Below are 9,056 nucleotides of genomic sequence, written 5' to 3'. Positions count from 1 at the left end.
AATTCAAAATCCCGATAGTTTTCAGTTTTGATGATAAAAATACCCATGGCAAGGAAATCATTTTATTTTCTTACCCTTAACCCTAGAAGCTGAACCCTAGTGTTCATAGTGTGTTGATCCATTCTTGAGAGAGATAGAGAGTGATATATATATATTCGGGTGAGAGAGGGGAGAGGGATTGTTGCTTCAGCTAGAGAGATGTAAGGCTTCGGGTGAGGGAAGTAACAAAGAGGGAATTAAAACATGAGAATGAACTTGGGGTGGGAATGTTCAAGAAGATAGAATAGGATGTGGGTGGGGGTGAGGTGTCATCCGTGTAGAAAAGGGAAAGTGCAGTACGTGTAGTTCTATAACTAATACAATAACTAACTAACCATCTCATACCCTTGGTATGATGGTCATTCCACAAGTATAAGCGCTTGTGAAGTGTGGAAGGCAAGAACTAGATTCAAGTCTTCAAAATGGAACTTCACACATATTACACTTAGATTAGACTATAGTAAAATTTTTATCTTGTATCAAAAAAATATATACAATAGCTAAATAGTACATAATTACTAATTTACCATTTCATGTTACTAAGTTTACAATTAAACTAATCTGTGAGAATTACACCTTCCACATCAATGTAGTGTCCTCTTTTATTTCTAAATTTCCATTTACTTAAAAATACCATTTGATTATCATTAATAAAAGATATTACACCCTGCCCATAGTTTTATTGTCTTCAAATCTCAACTCTATTAAAGCATCCATGCAGGGCTTACAATCAGTCACCTACTATTACTATTTTCTTAAGACTCAAAATATTTTATCAAAAGAACATCTTATTAACACAGGAGCCTAAGATTTTGCAACTTATGGACAGCACTTAGGAATATTCCTTAACATTAATGGTGTTTGGCCCACCCTTTTAGGATGTGACCTTTAGAATTCCTTAACATTACTACAAGCCGGTTGTCCCATGTAAATTTAAGAAAATTTTTAAGTACGTTCCGAATATGAAGAAATAATACACCTTAAATATACTCGGTTAAATAGCTTGAAGACACTCTTGACCATGATGAAGTATGTTATTGTACATCACGCCCAAGTCCATCATTGGATGCATTGTACTACTACCCACTCAATTTTACTATCACCGTATTTGTGTACTATCATTACGTATTTCTGTCATCTCAACCGATGTAAAATGTATTGTCAAAATCTTTGTGTACTTAAACTTTGTCTATGAATAAATATTCGCACATGCGCATTACAAAAAATTATAAAACTTTTGTATATTATTTTATATAGCTATATTTGTGGTTGGTAGCCAAAGGTAATCCAGGTAGGCAAAAAAAAAAGTCCTCCCATCTAACGTAAGTTACTTAACACCATGAGATTGAAATAGATTTTTTTATGCAATAGCCTTATGAATTATATATGCATGAGACTAATCATATATAAATGAATAAATAAAACAAAACGAGCGAGCGAGCAAGCCCATGGCTGATGGCTTAATTAATATTCAGTCAGTACAGTATACTCATGACCCATTCTCATGGGAACGATGATCCCTCTGATCTAGCTCTCTCCACAATCTTCACCAGAAACCCACCTTTCATCTTGGAAGTCAAGTAGGAAACAAACTCTGGTTCTACACCTTTTTTTTAAATGCTGGCACCACTTTAAACCTCCTTAAAACCCCAGCTACCACCCTCTTCATCTGCAAGAAAGCCATCCCCTTCCCCAAACAAATTCTAGGACTCGCTTGGAACACTAGGTACGTGTATAAGTCCCTCCCCAACTACCTCTCGGGTTTGAACTCAGCCCAGTCCGATCCCCACAGCATTTCCAACCCCCCCATAGTGTATGGAAAGTACGTTATTCTCAACTCCTTCTACACTACCGTTCCCCCGGGTAATACATCGTCATTCACATCCTCCTTTGAATCCAACGGGACTGGTGGGTACAGCCACATGCTTTCACATGAAGAGGCGTGTGTGTACACCATGTCTTTCTCTTCATCATAAACAGGCTCTTCCGGATTTTCTTTGATTTCCTTAAGAATCTCGGATTCGATTTCTGGGTTCTTCAATAGAAGCCAAAAATACCATGTTAAAGCCACAGACGTAGTGTCACGCCCAGCAACTATAAAGCTGATCACAATGTTGGTCACAAAGTTCTTGTCAGAATGGCCGAAGCTTAAGAACCTTGACAACAAGTTGAGGCTCTATTTCTCTCCCGTCTCTTCTTCTTTTCTTTGATTATTTTCATGGCGAACTCAGGTACTTGTGAGATAGAGATTTTGAGACGCTTTTTTGACCCAATATTCAACAACTTTTTTGTTAATGTGTAAAATGCTGTGGGCTTTAGGCCCACCTAGATTATTTGTATAGTACACATACTTACACTACACTCTTACTTGTACTGCATATATCTGTCTCCTATATAAAAGCACTCATGTATATTCTTTTACTGTGAAATACAATACTATTGAATTCAGTATTTCTAACATGATATTAGAATCACCTTCTTGTGGCCATTGTTTTCTGTCCTTACGATATATAAAGAGCAATCTTTATCTTTCTTGGTATTTCTACCCTGCATTCATCTTTTTTGGTTTCCCACTGCTACCGTCAAAACTCTTTAGTATAGTCATGCCACCGTTAGAAGTCACATCAATACTGTAAGACCATTACCTTCTTCAAACCACCGTCACAGAGCCAAATTTCATTTAAGGGATCTTCTCAACCTTATCAAATTTCAAGGTTTCATTAAGCTTCCATCTTAAGTTCGAGAGGGGGTGTCAGAGATATATTAGCCCATTTGCATAAGCCCAAGCCTAATTCTACTTTGTGTGCAAGCCAAGTCTCCTACTTGTATTAGAAGTTTATTAGTCTAGGGTTTAGTCTACTATATATACACATGTTATGGTTTATTGTAACATAGGGTTTGTACTACACTCTAATATATTATTGATATAGCCCTTTAGGGTTTTCTCCGTGGATGTAATTCATTAGGCTGAACCATGTAAACTCCCAAGAAATAGTTGAGATGTCCAAGATCTTTCATCTCAAACTGCTGACTGAGAATATCCTTGTGTTCTTAAATGTCACTGAGGTCATCACCAGTTCTTGAATCAAACAAGGTTAGTTGCCTTCATTGTGCACTTTATGGCCTTAAAAAAGCTCCATGAGCTTGGTTTGCCAAGTTCAGCTCCACCATTTTTCGCTTGGGTTATACTATCAGTTCTTATGATTCTACCTTATTTCTTCGTCGCACTGACAAAGGCACCATTTTGCTTCTTCTATATGTGGATGATATGATCATAACTGATGATGACCTCAGTGGCATTCAAGAACTCAAGGATTTTCTTTGTCAGTAGTTTGAGATGAAAGATCTTGAACATCTCAGCTATTTCTTGGGTCTTGAAATCACCCATTCCATAGATTGTCTTTATATTACTTAAGCCAAGTATGCTTCTAAACTTTTGTCTCGAGCTAGACTCATTGATAGCAAGATTGTTGACACTCCAGTTTAACTTAATACGGATCTAACTCCCTCAAGAGGGAAACTATTATCTAATCCCTCTCTTTACAGACGATTGGTTGGCAGCCTAGTTTATCTCACTGTTACTTGTCCAGACATTTCCTATGTTGTTCATCAAGTAGGCCAGTATCTGTCTACTCCACGATCGACTCACTATGCTGCTGTTCTGCGCATTCTTCGATACTTGAAAGGCACTCTCTTCCATGGCCTTTTCTACTCAGCTCAGTCTCCTCTTGTTCTCAGTGCATTCCCTGATGCTGATTAGGCAAGAGATCCCACTGATTGTAGGTCCACCACTGGTTATTACTTTCTCCTTAATTCTTCTTTGATTTCTTGGCGAAGTAAGAAACAAACTCTTGTGACCCGCTCCAATACTGAAGCAGAATATCATGCCCTTGCTGATACCACATCTGAACTCCTTTGGCTATGATGGCTTCTTAAGGACTTAGATGTGTCAACATCCTCTGCTAGTCCTCTTTATTGTGACAACCAGAATGCCATTCATATTGCTCACAATATTGTCTTCCATTAACGGACTAAACACATCGAGATTGATTGTCATTTTATCCATTATCATCTTGTCCATAGTGCTCTCAAGTTCTTCCCAATCTCCTCCAAAGATCAACTTACAAATCTCTTCACCAAGTCACATCCTAAGGGACGCCTTTGTGCTTTAGTTGACAAGCTCAAGTTAGTCTCACACCCACCTTAAGTTTGAGGGGGGCTGTTAATGTATATAATGTTGTTAGCTTTAGGCCCACCTAAATTACTTGTATAACACACATACTTGCACTACACTCTTACTTGTACTGCACACATCTACCTCCTATATAAAGGCACTCATATATATTCTTTTATTATGAAATACAATACTATTAAATTCAGTATTTCTAACATTTTTTATTTTCCAAATAAGGGGAAGTAATGCATTGAACCTCTCGTTGTTGATCCTGACACAATCTTCAAAGGCTAAGGCAAACTTGGCCTGTGGAAGAGAGGGCAACAAGTAGGCCAGGTCATAGCTGAAAGCAATCTTACAAATATTATCAAAAGCAAACCTTTGAAGAATGTCTTGGAAATCAAGGATAGTTCCATGTTTGGCAGCTGAGGAGAGGATGGGAATGAGGCGGTGAGAGAGCTCAGTGTCAACAACTTTTTCAATGAACTTGCGAAAAGACTTGGGGTTTAACGCGTGGCTAAAGACTTATCTTTGGAACTTCTAGGACTGACCGTCGATGTTGAAGATGTCGTGGCCAAGAAAGTCAGTGAGGGTTTGATGAAAAGTGTCACCTAGTGAATGGAGAAGGAGCGGTGGAGAATGAAGGAGGCTTCGAGGATGGCCGAAAGCCATAGGATGGGGTGCTTTCGGTTGGCGAGGATGGTGAAGAGTGAACACACTATAGGGTAAGATTTGGGGGCTTTGGAGTTGGAATATAGGTGGTGGTGGTGGCTATGAAGTACGAGTGCGTTTCCGGATTCGGGTGTGGGTGTAGGTGTGGGTGTGGGGGAGTGCAGCGATTAAAAAATTTCTAAAAATATTTTTATATATATTTTTAATATATTGCTAAGCATACTTTTTCACATTATATAAACTGTAAGTGCACAAATGCACCTGGCCCCAAGAACAGTTATGGGCCTAGGCCCAATGAGCCTTAAATAATATGAATTTGTAGAGGGTGGGCTTCAAACCCAGGTTAGAAGTGTGTGGGGATTAAATGACAAATTAAAGATTACAAATACTTAGAGACAACGAGGGATATTGCAAATCGGCCTCCTCGGACGTAAGCCAAGGGCTGTTCTTATATTATCTCTTTCTCCTTGTCTGTTTTCTTTTTTAGATTACAAAAAGTCCGTCTATTTCTGTTCTATGTTCCTCCTTAAATACTCCTCTTTTTAATACTTTGTACACGTGTTGCCCCAACTCCTCCCTTAGCCTAGATATTTCTTTTCTTAGTGCCTTTGAACAGTAACTAGAAGTTTCCCTTCCACTGTTTAAGTGTCACTTCCCCATTAATGCGGCCAGGGTGGTAGGTGCAGGGTCTTTAATGTGGAGGTAGCAGCCTTTATCTTTGACATTTCTTCAACACCGGTGCTTCTTGGGCGTTCTAGGGCTCCCCCCTTTTAACCATTGGCCTTAACCATGTCATCCCCTAATCTTTACTATGAAATCCCGAGTTCTTCGGTGTTCATCCGAGGGTAAGGTCACCCTCGGCTGGATCCTCGGATCCTCGGCGTATGGGCCGACCCACAGTACTAACAAATTCTAAACCCAGGATCAGGTCGGCCTTCTTTAATACGGCCCAAAAGGCCCACGTTCTCATCAGGATCTTTTTGCCCCACACATAAACATATACCAAATTTAAGAGTAATAGTAGATAATAACTAAAACATGATGTTCATAAATTAAATACAACCCACAAGTTTGAAACTAAAACATTCCATGATGTTCAGAAATTAGAATACAACTCACAAGTTTGAAACTAAAACAAAATAAAAATTAATCAACAAGACAATCAAATACAACCCGCATTATCATCATCAAGATCAATAGCTTCACTTCGAACTTCACTTTCACTAGTAGTAACACTAGTGCTAGCATTCCCAATAACCATAGCCTCCAACTCTGGCTCATCAAGTGTAAGGGCAGCATTCTCAAGAATTCCAGCTCCTCTATGTATGTTGCTCTCATTCTAAGAGTCTCCTACAATATCCCACATTTTTGTTGCTGTATTTATGTACTCCTTATTACTCCTTGACAAGAGTCGAAAATTAGAATGCACATATACCAAATCTTCAACACGTGCAGGAGACATTTTGTTCTTTTTAAGGAATGAATGAATTTCTATGTGCTCCAATTCCTCTCAGTACATGGGGATGAACAAGGTTGTCCAAGAAGATTAAGGGCAAGGGTTTGAAGAGTTGGAAATGAGGAGCCATGGTATTGCCACCAAACCAAAGGTTGTAAGGCCTACCTATCTGTCAAGGCATCTGGTGAAGGAAACCTCCCTCTTGAAAATGTAGCAAACTCAACTTTCACCACCCTTAAGTCATTCTCATCTTCAAAGTATCAATCCAAACAGTTGCTCCTTTCCATAGAAATTTCATGATCCCAATGTGTAGTAATGTGTTTTGGATTTTTCGAAAGTCATTCAATGGAGTAATACCTAGTTAAAGATTAAAAAACACATATAGATGAAACATGTGTTTTACTATAAGGGGGAACTAAGAAAAATAGAAAATAAAAGTACTTACTTAGGATTTAAAGAATGAGTCAAGCAATATAGTGATGTATAATTTTTAGTCCATCGATCAATGAGTATCTCATCCACTGATGTGCATTGATAATAGCTTAATTTTGCATATTTATATCATTGTTAGAAAGCATTATCATACTTATTTTGAGATAATTCATGCATTTTATATTTGGTTTTATAATAATGGTGAATAATCAATTTTGTGCTTAATTGAATCTTATTGCGTGAATTTATCTTTTGTAGAAGAAAGAAATTAAATAAGTGGATTTGTGCAAAGAAGAATGAAAATGGACTTTACATTTACAAGGGCCATGATGAAGTTAAAGAAGGCCAACCCAATTAAATTTAAGTCCATTTGGAGCATGGAATCAAAGAAAATTTGCATCAAAGAAAATTTGCATCAAATCCAAGTCCAATTTGGATTGGGATTCCAGCCTGCATATGAATTAGTATTTTTAGCATAACTTTTGACTTAGATGTCTAATTGAGATGATTCAAGTTGAGCTAGAAATTTAACTTAAAGGGATACAACTTTGTAGTTTACCAAAAGTCCGAATTCTGACATTAAATTGGCCAAAATCGTCAAAAAGTGAAGCCTAAAAATCTGGGATTTTCCCTAAACTGGAATTCAACTTATAATAGGATTCTTTAACCTATTTAAAGGCTCTTTAGGGCAAAATTCAAGGAGGCCAGTGGTAGGGCTGGAGGCTGAACATAGAGAGTACGGTTACTTCTTTGGTTTTCTTCCATGACAGTTAGTTTTATTTTATTTGTCTAGTTTAATGTTTAGTATTTTATTTTTGTGTTTTCTTTCAATTAGCATAAGTAGCTAAATTTATAATTAGGGTTAAGGATGAAACATTGTTAAGAATTATTAGTAATATTTATGTGATTTGATTTTTCCCACAATAGTTGTTCTTTAATGATTTAAATTGTTCTTACTTCATATCAATTGACTAAGATGAGATTCTAGATATGAGTTCAATCATGTTTTTCTCATGATTTAGGATTTGTCTTAATTAATTGAATGCTTGGTTTATTATTTCTTGAATTTAAAATTGGATATGTCTTGTGATTTGTTTGGCTACAGATACAATTGATGATTTGATTTTATACTTAAGAAGTGAAGAAGAACATGCTTTAGATTTTTAAACATAAGTTTTAATGATGATATTATCCATGATAGCAAGATTGATTTCTAGATTATCATGTAGCATTTGGGAAATATTAATGATCATAAATATATGCTAATATGACTTACAAGGCGGATTCCAAAACCTTAATTCATTTCCCTTGATTATTTACATCTTTTTATTGTTTTATATCTTTTGCTTAGTTTAACTATTTGCTTAATTTTATCATTTGCTTAGTTTATTTAATTTCAAAACAACTAATTTTTATTAAACTATATTAGGATTAATTTGGTTAAGATTTAATTAATTTTCCTACGTTCATTCAAGTCCCTGTGGGTTTAACCTCGTTCTTGTCAAACTATACTTCGGTATAGTTCGTACACTTGCGAGTATTTTAAAATTTCACAACATGCACCACATTAAAAAATAAGCTATACCCATCATCTTCCAAGCCTTCATGCCGATATATTGCTGCCTTCACCTTCTCTATCATTGAATCCCACATCTCATTCACAAGATGAAAACAATGCCTATTTGTGTTGGCTGCTAGTAGCATATCATAAATAGGTGTTGTGAATTCAAGAATATAATCAACAACATCCCACCAACGATCGCTTAGAATCATATCTTTCACCTTTTGAGCTTTTCCAACACCATTCTCCCTATAAGAAGCCCATTGGTCACTAATAGCCATGGCTTGAAGGCATCTTTTTATCAAATTAAACCATTTCAGCATTACAACAATCATAGCAAATCTAGTATTAGCAACTTGGAGCAGTTTTAATGGACAAAATTCATTAAACATTGCCAACCTCATTGAATGGTTCATGATGAAAACACATATGAAGGATGCATCATCAGCGATACATGTAATCCAACTACATTCCTCATATGTAACTACATTCTTTTCAGTATTTTTTGCTGTACAATTATTCTTCAAAACTAGATTGAGAGTGTGGCCAACACATGATGTCCAAAATATTTTGGAATACTCACCTTCAATAAGAGCTTCAGTAAATTTCATCACACTAGCATTATCAGTGATGACTTGGAGAACTTTTTCATGTTTAATCTCTTTTATAGCATCCTTCAACACCCCAGCAATATAATATTTGTCTTTGAACTCACCTGACCC

The 9,056-nt window shown here is 36.6% G+C and overlaps 1 pseudogene; it reads right to left on the bottom strand.

Annotated features, from left to right (window-relative positions):
* Nucleotides 1–1,541: 1,541 nt before the first annotated feature.
* On the bottom strand, nt 1,542–4,885 carry LOC142612528 (cytochrome P450 94A2-like; annotated as a pseudogene).
* Nucleotides 4,886–9,056: the final 4,171 nt, after the last annotated feature.

Source organism: Castanea sativa, chromosome 10 (genome assembly GCF_040712315.1).
Source record: "Castanea sativa cultivar Marrone di Chiusa Pesio chromosome 10, ASM4071231v1".
NCBI lineage: Eukaryota > Viridiplantae > Streptophyta > Magnoliopsida > Fagales > Fagaceae > Castanea > Castanea sativa.
The sequence above is the reverse complement of the archived record's forward strand: the minus strand, read 5'-3'. Positions and strand labels throughout refer to the sequence as shown.